Here is a 13548-nt window from a genome sequence, read left to right as displayed (position 1 = left end):
GCGCAGATCATAAAAAATACTACGTTAAAAATGTAGAAATTCAAGACAAGAAAAATATAACTTATTGACTGACAGTGTTCTGATAGTTATTACGTAAGGAGATTACGTTTGAGTGATTTTGAATTTGAATGATGTATTTATGAAAATTATGATAGTTTAATCATAATATGGACAGATTTCTAGAAAATACAGTACCTTATAGTTATTATTAAAGATATAGGTACATGAATAAATAGTCATTATATAGTAGTAGTACGTATATTGCTTCCAAATAAAATATCTATGGAAAAATTAGCATTAAAAATCAATTTATTAACAGTAATACATAATTTACATATATCTTACTATTTAATTATATTTACAAGCTATTCTATATATTAAAAATCTTCCGTAGTGGGGGGGCTATGAATTTGACACACTAATAACTGCAAGTATATCAAGTGTTACATTCCCCACAACATCGACACTACAAAATCTATCTGAGTACCCCACCTGAAATTACAGTCGTGAGCATATTTATAAGATTTAACTTATTTTTACAAACTAACAGCCTAATACCTATCCCCCCAACTTTTGTCTCTATAAAAATCTCTAATACTCGTATGATACAATGGACGCCATTAAGCAGCGAACTTTTCGCGCCAACAATTTTGACAGCTACAAAATCTCTGTTTGATCGAACAAAACTTTTATGTACCTCAGACCCCTAGCCGGTAGGGGCCACCGTCACAGATAGTCTCAACTTCCAACATTTATTATTACTATTAAAAATTTAATTTTAAAAAATGTATCGTCTTTAATTTATGTTAGTTACCTACTTAGTTGCATACCCAAGAAAAATGTATTAAAATTTCAGTGTATTTGTTGTAAAATAACAGAGAACCCCTCCCCCCGGATAGCTGAATTTGCCACGGGCTTCGAACGGTATAGTTACGCCTAATAACCACATTAAAAAAGCAATTAAAACTACAATTTAAAAAAATCATTTCTCGAATAAATTTGCTCAAATTACTACTATATTGCTGCGAGTAGGTATTCTGTCTAGATATACATTTTATTCGGTACCTGTACTAATATAAAATTATCTTAATAAAATAAACTAATATATGTTAGTTAACTATTACATAATTTAACTCTATAAATTAGGCGCCGTTCAATGTCGACAATCACTAAAATTTCTAGATAACATTTCGTTTTTAAATACTAATGACATTTAAATGTTGATGTAAACAGTTTCATAACTATACTACAATAATTTATCATTTTAAAAACACATTTGCCACATATGTTGAAACGCTGATGTTAATGATGGCTGATTAGATGTATTAAGATCACTTCCTGACCAAACAGGTTTTGATGTAAAGTAGGTGGATGTTCATATTGATTATTATAATGTATTGTTCTCAATAATCAATCAATAATTTTATTGGTTATTTAATTACGAGTAACGTTTGGTAACTTTTTTTTTACTTTACAGTATTTAGACTTAGTGACATTGTAAAGTAAAGCAGTAAATCCCACCTGCGACCAACTGCATTAAAAATATATCCATTGACAGATTGACATTTCTTTACTCAATTTCTCACTTTATTTCAATTGTTGCATGTCACCAATTAATTGATAAAATAGCCTGTAAATCTGGAGCGGGTAGCTACCATTAGGTATATATTAATATATTATGTTATCTGTGGTAATATAATGTGTAACCACTCCTTTATAAATAAACCGCTTGACCAGTATTGTAAATATAGACTAACAAGCCTCTATTATCTTATGACTCGTTTACGAGACTTTTGTACCAATAATAAGGTATTAACCGGTTTATAATATGAAGGTGATGATGAATTAGTAATTGCATATTCCATACATATATATATAAAATTCCATAAGATAAATTAATGAATGACTGAAATGGTGTGCAGACAGTGTTTAATGTGTTTCTATGCAAGATGTTACAAGTTCATAAATTACAATACATATGTACATAGAATTAAAAGTATTAATATATTTTACTAATCATACAGGCGAAAGTGAATCTGATCATTATTGCTGGTGTAGTAAAGTTATGATTTTATTGTACAATTAAAGTATAGAAATTCGCTAAAATTATATTAAAAATCTGTATTTAATATTACAGGTTTGCTAGTTTCGTGTAACTTTTGTGTAATTGAACCTAAAAATACACACGTATTAGCTACAGTAAGTAGTGCAAATTCACAGTTGGCGAGCCTACATCGGCGACCTTGTCAATATAATTCGAACAGTCCATTGGAATGTATAACAATGACCGTGAATGTGTAGCACTAGGAAGATTTTTTTAACTTTGCAAATAGGTACCTACCTATCTAATTGGTACGCACGTGCTTATTGTCTTAAGTAAATGATTATATACCAGATTGTTTGTTGTCAACGTCATTTAATAAATGACATGACTTTTAGTACCGACTTTAATTAAAAGCAATGATATTATAATGTTTATTTACCGCTTCTTTGAAAATTTCTACCCAGTCTAGTATATTTCTATTTCATACATTTAAAAAAAACATAAATATCCTCAAGTTAAAATTTTTCATTTCACTTGTAGGTTTACTACTTATAGGTTTTTCATTTTACTTATAGTTTCAGTTATAGGTGATTACACACAGTAGAACGGTTTGGTATAATCATGTTTAGATTTTTTTCGTACCCACATTGAATTGAAACGAACATTGATATATTATAAGAAGAATGACCGGATATTATGAATTCTAAATTCTAATCCGTCTACTGAACATATATCTAAACATAAGTACCTATGTATAACTGAAAATCATCTAATGTATTATAAGTTACTCATAAGAGTAATTCCACATTTTGACCTCTAACAGTTTACTCATGTCGTTTACGTTAACATGAACAAAAACACGGTGCACGTTGGCCGTTGGAATTGTACAAATTGACATAACACGTGTTGTTGATATTGTATCCACAGTGCCGCAGGTCACACAGAATGTACATTATATATGGTACTTATAACTTATCGACCGAGCACTTTGCCGTTCCGAAGTATAATAATTAGTATAATTGTTATTGTATTTGTGATAATAATATCTCAGGACAATTCACGCAGCGAAATCTAGTCCAGTTAAGTTACCTAGAGCTTGTGTTATGGATACTAGATCACTGATATGAATACATATTTTTTTTTGTAAATACATACATATTTATTTTACTTTTTTTATCCCAGGAATTGTCCTGGGATAAAAAAAAGTAAAATAAATATGTTCTAGAAGGCGCTGTGTGAATTGTCACACAGCGCCTTCTAGAACTAAGCCAAGCCAAACTAGCTAAAGCTTGTGTTATGGGTACTAGATAACTGATTAATATTATACGTAGAAAACACCAGTATAAACAATCATATTCATGAATACAAACGTTTATACCGTTTAAAGCGTTTGTACTTTCCGACCATCGAATGTAAGGCGATGTGCTATAAACTGCTAGACCACCGAGGCCGTCAAAAGTAGCAAATAAAAAAATCTATAGGTCTTATATAATACAGTAATGGGTTTAAATATAATAAAGGTTTTTAAGAGCTAGACTTAACTAAATTTAAAACGTATTATTAAAATACTCTTACTGATAAAGACTCTCTAAATAATTACTCAAGTGACAGATATGACTTTAAGTCTTACATTATTTTCAACATAATATTAGACGTATACACCAAAAATTTTAAAAGAAATAACTGCTTAGTTTGTACCAAAGAAGAACGGTTAAGCCTGTACCTTTCAGTTGGCATAATAGAAAAAAAAGACGATAGGTTTAAAAAAATACAACAGAAAAAACATTTGCACAAGTCATTAATAAATGCTTTTGCGTTAATTGGCTGCAAGCCTTAAACCTGAGCTCGTCTGATAGTTGACCTAATTCCGTCAATCAGGTATCTTACGTCATACTATAGATGGTTATGATCTAGATTTATATTTATGGAAAGTACAACAGGTTTATTAAAGTTGTAGAAGGATTATTGTATGTATATATTAACTTGATTTGCTAACTAGTATAAACTTTTTATTTGATGATTCATTTTAATTCATCAACATTTTTATGGAAATATATAATACTATACTAATTATATTGATTTCTACCAACCATATAATTTTTACTTGATTTGTTATTCTACAATCAAGAAATATTAAACATACAAATTTAGTTATAGTGTCACATAAAAGACAATATATGCCTATACAACGTACTATTATTTTCTTAATTAATTTTTATATGCATTACTTTTACTGTCTTCAGTTTCCAAGAATTCTAATAACAATTATCCATAATTTATACAAATTACACTTATTTTGCGAGATTGCGATAATTTATATAATATCCAAACTAAAATAAAAAAAACGATTTTAAAATTAAGACTAATCAATTTAAAAAATATATGTATTGTTTTATATTATGCTAAAGTTAACAACTTTATTTAGTAGTTATTAAATTATTTAGTTATAGTTTAGGTAGTTGTTAAATTATTTATTTAAATTAATTTTAATAATAACATACCCACATATAGAGTAAGTAATCTTAACAGACCAAGTACCAATCTAAATATGACATGTGATATCAATTTCCATTGTATACTTGTATGGTGAAGCTCGTAAGTAGCTTGTAATCAGTGATAATTTAAGTCTAAATTGGTTTATAATTTCAAGGCTTTAATAAAAGCCAAGACTTAAGACAATATTTCATGTGTTTATCGTTGTATTGTCGCGTTTAATAACAAATTGTAAAATTTACTATCAGTAAAATGCGTGGTTAAAATGTTAAGCTGAATTGTATTGATAGAAGCATGGTACCGACATAATATTAAATTATAGCCACGATATACGATACAAAGTAGTGTGTATACTTTATAACAATTAAATTGGATATAGATATATATTTATAGAAACTTTAATCTCGTATTTTTTATACGAGTTTAAAGTTTCTATCAAAATATATACCTATATTATATATATATATATATATATATATATATATATATATATATATATATGTATTACATAAATAGTTCATCTGGTTTTTTATAGGTTTATTGTATTTAATATCTATTAAGTTAAAATGTATTACAATATTTACAGCATTTAACTTAGAAGACTTAAAACAAACGACATGGCGTGTATTGTGTCATACAAAAGCGTGTGACAGCAACAATAAAAATTGTGATTTCCACAAAATAACCATATTCCAGCGCGTGTCAACGGCTTGACAAGGTTACCCGGAAAACGTAATGATCCATGCGAAAGAATCGAATTATATAAATTGTTCTTACTTATTAAACTTGTTTAATTGCTTGCAGACTTTCGATGTAAGGTCAGAGATAAGAAAAAAATACTTCCGCGTTGACATAAAAACGGTCAATATGGCATGTTTGGCAGTACTGATGTATGTATTAGGATGCGATATCATTTTTGCGAATCGCCCCATTTGATATATATAAATGTAGACAGATTCTGCTTTCTATGAATTATTTATCTAAAAATAACAGATATTATTTATATGGACACTGTTGTTTAAGATTTAGAAAACTTTCAGGCTATTGGTAGTCTTTACAACAAATCTAAAGAAATTAAATTATCACCTACTAGATACAAGTTTTAATGGTATTAACCAGTTCTCAGTAGCAGTAATAAATAAGAGGAACATCCAAGCCTACTATTATATCATTCAAACATACATATTGTTAATTACAGTGTGGTAGAGTTTATTTTAGTGGATGATAATGGAATGGTAGATTAACGTATACCTTACTGGTGAGTACCTGTGGAGGATGATAATATATCAGATGTCACCGTGACATCAGGTCAGTAAGCCTAAAATAACATTTCACCAGGAATTAACCGTCATGTGTTTTCAGGGGACTAATGAGACATCAATCTGGTCTGGTGTGATATGGTACATCATAGCAAGCACATAAATGTCACTCCCTATTCCTAATATCTCCCCCATACCATCCACACTTATAATATATCGACTGCTTTCAATATTCGATTTAGTGATTTATGCAATTGCACCGTTCCGCATATTCCTACCCTAATTTCATTCCTGACAAATAGATATAGAATCACCAAAATTTTAACTTTTAGATGAAATAAAGTAAATATTTTTAATATAATTCTACATCCAGTAATCTGCTAGTCGCTGTATATTACATACATTGCACAAGGCAAATAACTTCGTGTATACTTGTTTAGTACTTATATGTATACAAATGTATAATATAAACACACATGAATCTGTAAATGTCATGGTAAATATTGAAGAAGTTTTCAACTGAGGAAGCTTGATACATAATATTTTATTGGCACTATAAATTAAGAATTATTAGACGTAGTTTTTATGTACGTGTTTTATATCTGCAAATGGTTGTATAGTCGTCTTATATTATATATATAATATGTTTCCTATGTAGTAATATTTAAATACTTAGACATCGGTAGGTACTTCATAACTAGAATAATTTAAATAAATTTATCTACTTAAAGGTACTTAACTGAATAAATTTGAAATAATAAGTAACCAAAGCACATGAATGGGTACAGCTGTTTTTGTCTTTATTTTTTTTAAATCACCTAATTAAATTATATACTATGCAATACTAAAGCATAAACTTGTCTTGGAATTTTATTTGTTTTTAAATATTGTGAATATAAATAAATAAATTGTTGTATTCAAGATAAAAAATAAATTAACATGTGTATAATTATAGATTTTTTTAAGTAAATTGAAATAAAACTAAATTTATAAGACTAAAAGCAAGCTATATACCGGTTGTTCATACAAAGTTAACGCAGTATAAAAATAATTGTATACATTAACACTAAAATTATTCTCCTTAATTTTTTTTATCAGTAAGCAGCTTTTATTTTAAAAAATAACTGGTATATTTTATAACATAAGAACTGCTCGCTTGATCTGCTTCCCGCCATACTGTAGAAAGTAATCGTAATAAATCCTTTAAGCGTGCTCACTAGTAAACCGCATAGTAAAATATATTTGTCATTATTCCAACTAAAAGAACAAAAAACCATCGTCATATCTGAAGTTTTCATTACTTCGTATGTATTATTATCTTTATTAAAAAGCTAGCTTTCTGATATCATATTACGAATTTACATATAAAATACGTAGAGACAATAAGATTACTAAAATACATAGTAAAAAAACACAATATAATCTTTGAATTTTCAGTCTTCAATTGAAAAAAATTGCTAACTTAGTTTATCAATGTTTGTATAATAAATTACATAAAATTTATAAAATTGTATCATTCAATCTGTATCATTCATCTTTGTTCTAAATGGCTCGAAATATACACATAAAATTTCGTCGAAATCCACGACGAAATTTTATGTGTATATTTCAATCAGTTCTTGGATTATTTGATCATACAATAGGACCCGATAAGGTACTCTGCGTTTCCGCTATGATGTCTGAAGTGTACGCTAGTATATATAAAATTATATATCTATTTATCCTCTGACTGTAGTTCGTCCTGGCCAGACATGGACACAGTGGAGATATAGGGAATACCAGGAGTTAAATTAGTACAGCATGGTAAATCCCTCAGGAATTAACCACGACGGTTTCCAGGGGAGAGGGGGCGATCATGGAGGTCGAGCTGACGTGGTACATTAATATCAACGTGGCTACTATTCATTACTGACAATCCCCTCCCCTTACACATGTGTATATTAAGTGTGTGTTGCATTATGTCATTGAAAAAGTTTGATCGAAACGAGATGAGGCGGCGGCGTTTGCGTAAATATTGGCGACACTTATTCAAGGCTGTTCCACTTCAGCTAAAGGCTATTTATAGACGAGCATTGATTTTAATTGTATTTTTTTATACATACGTACACATCATACCGGTAGATAGCTGATGATAAATAAGCTAAAACGGTAAATCTAAACTTATAAATTAATTTTGAAAATGTAAAAGTAAAATTTAAATATTTGAGAAATTATCACATATGAAAAATTTAAAAAGGGGCAAAATTAATTATATCAATAATTATAATGTTAAATTAATAAATAATAACAAAACTCCATGAAAGATTTTTACATCTTTCAATGAAACATCAGAAAGGACAAATCAGACAATACAGTAGCTAGTAATTTTCCTGAAATGAAAAGTATTGAATACTATTTCATAAGATTGACAGGGTCAGTGCTCTAATAAATTAAGCTATAAATTCCGTAGATATTCGAGCGAATTCGTCTACCAGCATACATGTAGAACGTCACGTAATTATTACTTACCATAGAGCGACTAACTCTACGTACTGTAAGAGCACCGCCGTTTTGAGAGTGGAACGTAAATTGAATAAATAATAATATTTCTAAAGAAGTTTGCATACTTTCATTGAAGCTATAGATATAATTGCTCGCAAATCTTAATCTTACTAATATTATAAACACGAAAGTTTGTAAGTATGGATGTATGGATGTTTGTTACTCTTTCACGCAAAAACTACTGAATGGATATTGATAAAACTTTACTTTAATAATTTTGAGTAAATAACCTTATACATCAGAATATATTATGTATTATATAATAGCTATAATGTAAATTATGCAAGTGTATTGCAGAGGAAGTTGGGCGGATCAGCTAGTATACCATAATAAAAAAAATGTTACACAGATTGATACAAAAAATATTTTATTCTTAGTCATACCCTTAATACGCGAATTGTTACCATACCCGTGAACTTCCTTAATTTTCTTACCGACTAAACATTCTGAGAAGTATTAGAAAACAATAAAAAAGTAAGTGAAGAGATGAATGAATTGCCGAGACGCGTTTATATACATACATAATGTGTGTATATTATGCATATTGACTTACCATTTATAGGAGTTGAGTAATTACAACATTAGATACGGAGCAAAAAAGCTATATCCGAATGGAGAGACCTGTTAGATTATTTACTATTATTGTATTAGGTACACTACATATATAGATAGTTTAACAAGAATAGATTGTTTTGATAAATTTATATATTAATTAATAAACATTTTACTTATTTTGTTAATATATACAAGTTTACAAATATAACTAATGACCTCATTATCATAAAATTACGTCGGCAACGAAAGTGAAATTTATGGTTTCGATTTCGTTATAATCGTTACAGATGCTTTTACAGTATATTTCTGTGACGCAATTGTAAATTCTCAACACGAGAATTCTTTAGTAAATAAATTAAAAAAGATGAACATAATTATTGATTAACTAAAACAACGATATGTAAAATATTTTAAAGAATTGGCAGCATACAATCTTGCGCTTGTTTGTGATTATGTCATGTATTGACAACCTCGGTGGTTTAGTGGTACAATGTCTGACCTTCCGGTGGTCGCGGGTTCAACTCGCACACAACACAAAACTTATGAGTATGACAGTTTGCATAAGTCTGGTTAATTTCTAACTACAAAAAATGTATTTACTTATATCTATCTATCAATTAAATAGTAGGTACCTATCGTGAATTGTACATTACCTGTACGCCAGTAATTCGACCTACCTATGTGACATCACCATGCAATTTAAAAAAATATAGCTGAGTAAGATGCTAAAATTACAAAAACCAATATCAGTATTCATAATATAAATATATAGTAGATATATACACAGATTAATATTTTATAAACAAACAATATATGTAGAGTTATTATTTTACAAAACTCCAGTTAGTATATCTTTAAATTAAACTCTATGTATTACCAAAATATACGTTAGTGCGTATACACACGAAACTGTATATTCTAATTTATAAACTCCTCTTTTCAGGACGGTGAAAAATAACAATAACATTGTAACGTCAACTCAGATTATAAATATATTAATTATATATGAAAACATTGATCGATTACTAAAGCGCAAACCATCGTGTTATCACATGATTACGAACATAACAGATAAGCCTGTCAATATACCTGTTCATTCATACTTCGCGAAAGTTGTAATTCAATTGCAAACTTTCGATAATAAAAAGGCATCATGACCCTTACCTTACTGTCCTCAATTTCCGTCCCTATTTGCCGCCAATTTTCCAAAATACTACTCCACAGAGAAACAAAACTGTCACGTTCGAAATACAAACTCTTTAAACTCGAGATATTTTTAAAAGTTTTGCAATGACGCGGGTAACACTTAACCGTGATGCGTGTGTAGACATTGGCGATCACGCGGTAACTGAGCAATATCTGGTAGGCTCCTTTTACTCGAGAGACCTCAGCTGTTCTGACACTGGTCAATGGTTATAGAGCAATGTATAAACTTCCGATGATATATGTGTTCCGGTTGGAATTCATGATTGGTTATGGTTTATAAGTACAGCACGCGGAAACAGTTGCGGATCAAATATTTTCATGTGATCTTTATCTGATATGTATCAGCAGGGACTCTTGCGCTTAAGGGGTAAAGGTTATAAACTCTACACTGGTCTTTCCCTAATGTTTATTTACGCAATTGCTTATAATACAGCGTAACTTTTTAATAAATTTTGTAGATAAAATCACAATGTGACATTGTCGTACCAAAATACATATAATAGATACCAGTTGCTTTATGTCTATATAGTATATTAACAGACAACTCTTTTTGACCTTTTGACGTCGCATTGTAAATTAAAATATACGTATAACAATCATTTTTATCTCTCTATACGTTTGAAATTTTAGATATATTTATACTTTCTATTAAGTTTTTACCACGTACATTAAAAATTTTAATAAATATAAATTAGTAAAACAATACAAGGTACAGTTTTGTTTATTTCTCTAGAAAAACATCATGTGCTTTTTCTATAATAATTTTTTCTTTCTGTTCTTCATGATAATATGAGTATCTTATTTATTCTCCCTTTACATACTTTGAAGTAAATTGTTTATCCCATCATAGCCTGTTAATCATTGATACATATTTGTATACGTATTATATTAATTTATGTGTTATACACACATAAATTATATAAAACGTATACAAATATATATCAACTCTGCTTGTTGTATGTAAGTGTGCACCACCCATGGTTAATGGGCAGAAAATACCATAACGTGTTACATTCGACTTGTACCCTGTATTATCTTTGTATGTAGTGAATTAAAGTTGTATAAATAAATATTTTTTTCTTTATATATAATTATTTGTTAAAAAGATATAAAGATTTTGGTCATCTTATAACCACATAATTACAACTAGGTTCGCATCACTTAGAACAATACAAATTTATGTGCAACACTGCACCACCCTTAGAATGATATTTCAACAGTACAGGTAAATAGATTTGTCAACTAAAACTTTCTGTAGTGCTTATTTACTCACTGATAACAAACGATCTATTGTCCGCAGTTCAGAGTATATATCTCCCTCATTATGGGGAAAATAATTACGGACCTTGGACATTCTTCGAAATTTCATAAGTTTAATTTGTTATGTCAAAATTATAGGTATAAATTTTATCTACAATTGTGACATTCTATAGTTATAAATATCAAATATAAGTAATAATTTGATTATAATTTTCATAATAAATATATAATGGAAATTAACATAGTTCTTACTAAAAAATCTTTAGCATAAAACGTATATTTACTATAAATTTTATATTTAGAAATAATAATGTCTTCAAATGAGTATTATTATACTACACACACAGACATACAGACATATCGTTAAACTTCTACATATGCCGACATAGTATTTGTAATAAAAATAATTTGCAATTGGAAAAATATCTATTAACAAAGCACATTAAACAGAAAAATAAAAGAAACCATTTAAAATACATTAACACAAAAACCACATCCAGTAATATTTAATTTAACTATAATCCTCGTTTTAGCGAGCATTAATTGAATCGATTCTTTGTATCGATTAATATTTGCATCATTATTGATATAGGTTTTCATAATTATTTTACAATAATCATTACCAACAAAATTACTGGCGTTAATAAATAAATTGGTTTAAAGTTCATTGAAATGCGTTTCGTTTATTGTTGTATGACAGTAAAAAAGATCCTAGTCTATTTATATATTCAAACTAGTTGATCCGCGCAACTTTGTCTGCGTTATTCAATGATGCTCCTTTTCTATTTATCTAGTGAGACATTATATAAGCCTATAACCTTCCTTGATAAATAGCTTATATTCTTTGTTTCTAAAATCAGTGCTTTAAACCAACTCTTCAGCCTTACAATATTAGATTTTTATATTTGTAAATGCATAAATATAAAAGTGAATGCGGTAGTATCCTAATGATAATAAAAAGAAAAAATTAAAGTATGGTTATAACATGTATTTTGTATATTATTATTTTTCAAAGGTACCATAAAATATTTAAGAATAATTAGTTCTTTATTAATAGTCTATTTTTGAAACTACCTATACCAATTATAAAAAATGAAAATTTCAATGCTGATCTGAATGTTTTCATTTCTAATTTTAAGAATATATGCATTTTTATATTAAAAGATATCAACGAGAGTTTGGTTATAAATTATTGTAACATAATTATTTTGGGTCTTCTGATCTACGATTACAGTGTAATATATTATACACGAAAAAAATAAAATTACGTGTAGTTATTATATTGCTAATATATTAAAACTCTAGTTTTTTAAAAAATAACTAATAATTTTCTTTTTTTCGTATTTTATTTTTTTTGTCAATAACTGTATTGATAGCGTAATTGTACTGTAGTTCATCCATCTAACAAAATATTTTCAATGACATTGTTGTTAAAAAATTAATAAAAGGTTGTCAAAATTCCTCCGGTACTTAATAATAATAATGTTGATTTATTGTGTACAATATTATATACCATAATAATTCAAAGTCAGTTAATATTGAATATATTTTTACTGTATACAATAAAAACATTTTCTTTTGTTGTATTTCTCTGTATGTATATATATACCACCGGGGGAGAAAATTGGCAAATTGACTGTAATGCGACCTCTGCAGAAATTAGCCTGTTGAATTTACATAATACGAAATGAATAGCGACTTAGTGTGTTGCAAGATTTTCTATTACTATGTAAATTTAGATAATCTCTATTGTAAAGGCTTAAAGACACAGAAAGAAATAGGTAGACTGGTAGGTGAAAAAAATAAAGATGACCGTGTAATGACTTTAGACACGCCAATACAACGCATTTGAATAGTCGTAATATGAAATAACCCAGTAACAGGTTACTTTAGGGTTGCAGCTTAACCATATAAAAATAAATTTTAATGAGACTAGATATATCACACAGCTTTATCCGAATTAAACAAAATGTACTGTGCAGCGAAACTAATAAACAAAAATCCTTTTATATAATATAGAGAGAGAAAAATCCTGTTCTTATATAATACTCGATTTCGCACGATTGCTATTAACTATAATACTAATTGTTCTAAAAAATATGCAGTTAGTATGGTTTACATATATTAAAAAAAAATCACTTTTTTTCTTCCATTTCATTTCTATTTCTAGAAAACAAAAATAAAAGCGTC

General features: G+C 28.4%; 1 protein-coding gene across 1 annotated transcript in view; it reads right to left on the bottom strand.

Annotated features, from left to right (window-relative positions):
• The window catches only part of LOC131851371 (protein spaetzle 3), a 33525-nt gene extending 23303 nt beyond the window's left edge, over window positions 1-10222 (bottom strand). Inside the window, exon 1 of the mRNA XM_059201864.1 lies at window positions 10057-10222. The gene's annotated coding sequence lies outside the window, so the exon portion shown is untranslated. The remainder of the gene's footprint in view (window positions 1-10056) is intronic.
• Window positions 10223-13548: the final 3326 nt, after the last annotated feature.

Source organism: Achroia grisella, unplaced genomic scaffold (assembly GCF_030625045.1).
Source record: "Achroia grisella isolate CSIRO2021 unplaced genomic scaffold, CSIRO_AGI_Agris_v1 utg782, whole genome shotgun sequence".
NCBI classification, from domain to species: Eukaryota; Metazoa; Arthropoda; class Insecta; order Lepidoptera; family Pyralidae; genus Achroia; species Achroia grisella.
The sequence above is the reverse complement of the archived record's forward strand: the minus strand, read 5'-3'. Positions and strand labels throughout refer to the sequence as shown.